The 2211-nt window shown below is 42.6% G+C and overlaps 1 protein-coding gene across 1 annotated transcript in view; it reads left to right on the top strand.

The window, feature by feature from the left end:
- Positions 1-2211, top strand: part of scfd1 (sec1 family domain containing 1) — a gene marked incomplete at its 5' end in the record, with an annotated part of 27547 nt that overhangs the window by 24369 nt on the left and 967 nt on the right.

The following is a 2211-nucleotide window of genomic DNA, read 5'->3' as shown; positions in this document are numbered from 1 at the left end:
TGACGCCAAATGGTGGTGAAGACCACACATTCATTGTTTCCCATGCTGTTCACCCCATCCTCATTCAGTTCCTCTTTTCTACTGTTTGGATGTGAGAGACCCTCTTACAGGCAGATATTACATATTGTACGTTGGAGGCTGGTTTCAGGTCACCGTGGCAGATCATGCAAATCTCTCTGATTGATTTTTGTGACAGAAATACACCTCAGGAGTTGTAAAAGAACTTCATAGTGTCTTCTAGGCAGATGAACTCTGAAACTTGAGAAACTGCCGTTGTTTTGTTTTATGTGAGCTTAACTGAGATTTGTCCGCTTTGTTCTTACAAGTCCAAAAGTAGAACAACTTCTGTTTTGAATAAAATAACATGTTCTTTTCATCAGGGAAAAGAGCCTGGATCGTATTACACTGATCAGACATAATAATCATCTAGTGTTCCACTAAATGTCGTTATACAATAGCACCTCTGAGCTACAGAAAGCTGTGGAGCATTCAGACAAAGATGCTGATCACCTGGCAACAAGACTGTTTTGACTGAGGCTTCCATCAAACGGAAGAGTATTAGTGTTGCTGAGAAGCTGAGACACAAAACAGACACACATGAATGTTTAATCAGTCAAATCACTCACAATCACAACTGAGTCCAAAAATGTATCTGTATCTGAAACAAGTTAATACTGAACCACACATTTGGCTTAATGTATTGTTCATATTAATATTTTTTATTTTATCTCTATTAATATCTCTACCTATATGTTTTTTATCTACGAAAACCTTCATAAAATGTTCTCCTTTGCTCAAGTTACATTCCTCCCCGAGACATTTTCTTCGGCCTTCTCATTTTACCAGCTGCATGCCTGGGATGTGGCCAAGCTGAATTCCTGACCGCTGCTGTCTGGGCTGTCTGTATACCTGCACACAGGTAACCTTACCGAGCTGGCCCTCGACAAAAAACAGAGCTTCAAGGTGACATGATGAGTCCTCCGGCTAAGAGTCATCAGCATGTGACAGAAAACTTGTGTAAGATTAAATATCAGCTGGACCAAAACATTGACACAGCACTGAAACATTTTTTTGTTTTTCTGTTTTTGGAATCTGACCATTTTTGTGAGGAATAATGCCAGAAATTACATATAGTCAGTAAAAACCTAGATAATGAAACCATCGTCCATCACTCCATCTATCAGTTTTGTGCCATCAGGGTGGCTGGGGCTAAGTAAGGTAGCCTAGTCAAGTCCTCCAGCTGCTCCTCGGGGGGGGGGAGGTCCCGAGACATTCCCAGGTCTGCCCCGAGCTCTCACGTCCCCAGAATATATCCAAAGAGATGTCATGTGTAATCCTTGTGTTCTGGGTCTACTCCAAGTTTCCTCCCAGCTGGACATGCCTGGAGCATCCTGACATCCTGATTCACATCTTAGCTGGCTCCTGATGGAGCAGTGGTTCTTTCTGGATGTCTGAGCACGTAACCTTGTCTCAACACAGGGCTTTTAAAACAAAAGTGAAGTTAGAAATTGTAATGCTTTCTCTTGGACGGCTCTTATGCTACTATTTTATTTGCCAGGTTTTGTGGCCAAAGGTCAACTAAATTGCACATTGGACCCTTGAATTTATTCTCTAACTCTACTGATCCAGTTGCACCATGCTGAACGTCTGTAACTGACTCCTTTTAAAGGACCAACAGTTCTACTCTGTTAACAGTTCCTTCTGAATGAAAAAGAGCCTTTCCTATGACGGTTTCTGGTTTTATCCTAGTGTGTTATAGCGGGAGACAACTGGAGGCCATCAGTGAGAGAAATCACTGACTGTTCAGCTTATGTGAATCAGTACACAAGAAGAGAAATGGAAGTGAGCAAAGTAGCAACTGCTTCGTGTGTTCTAGTGTCACCTTTTGGCTGAGACAGGCAACATGAGGCGACGCAAGTTGTCTTTTGTCGCTGCTAGTCCTTTGACGTCAGTTTGGATTGTCAGGGCCTGAACAATAAAGACGGTCCCTGGTCACTTTCTCCTCTCTAAGCTGCGACAGATGGCAAGCTATCATAGGTTACACGTTGTCTGCCATGTCTGTTAAGTTATAGCAAGAGTTACTTTATTAATCCCTGATGTGGACACATTTTTTTCACTCACACAAACTCAGGTCTTGTAGATTTGAAAATGGGAGTGATGGGCTGACACATTGGAGCCCTCAGCAGAGCCCAGGAAGTGAACTGGCACCTC

This window comes from Morone saxatilis, unplaced genomic scaffold (assembly GCF_004916995.1).
Source record: "Morone saxatilis isolate NCDOM2014 unplaced genomic scaffold, NCSU_SB_2.0 Contig3, whole genome shotgun sequence".
In the NCBI taxonomy this organism is placed as follows: domain Eukaryota; kingdom Metazoa; phylum Chordata; class Actinopteri; family Moronidae; genus Morone; species Morone saxatilis.
The sequence above is the reverse complement of the archived record's forward strand: the minus strand, read 5'-3'. Positions and strand labels throughout refer to the sequence as shown.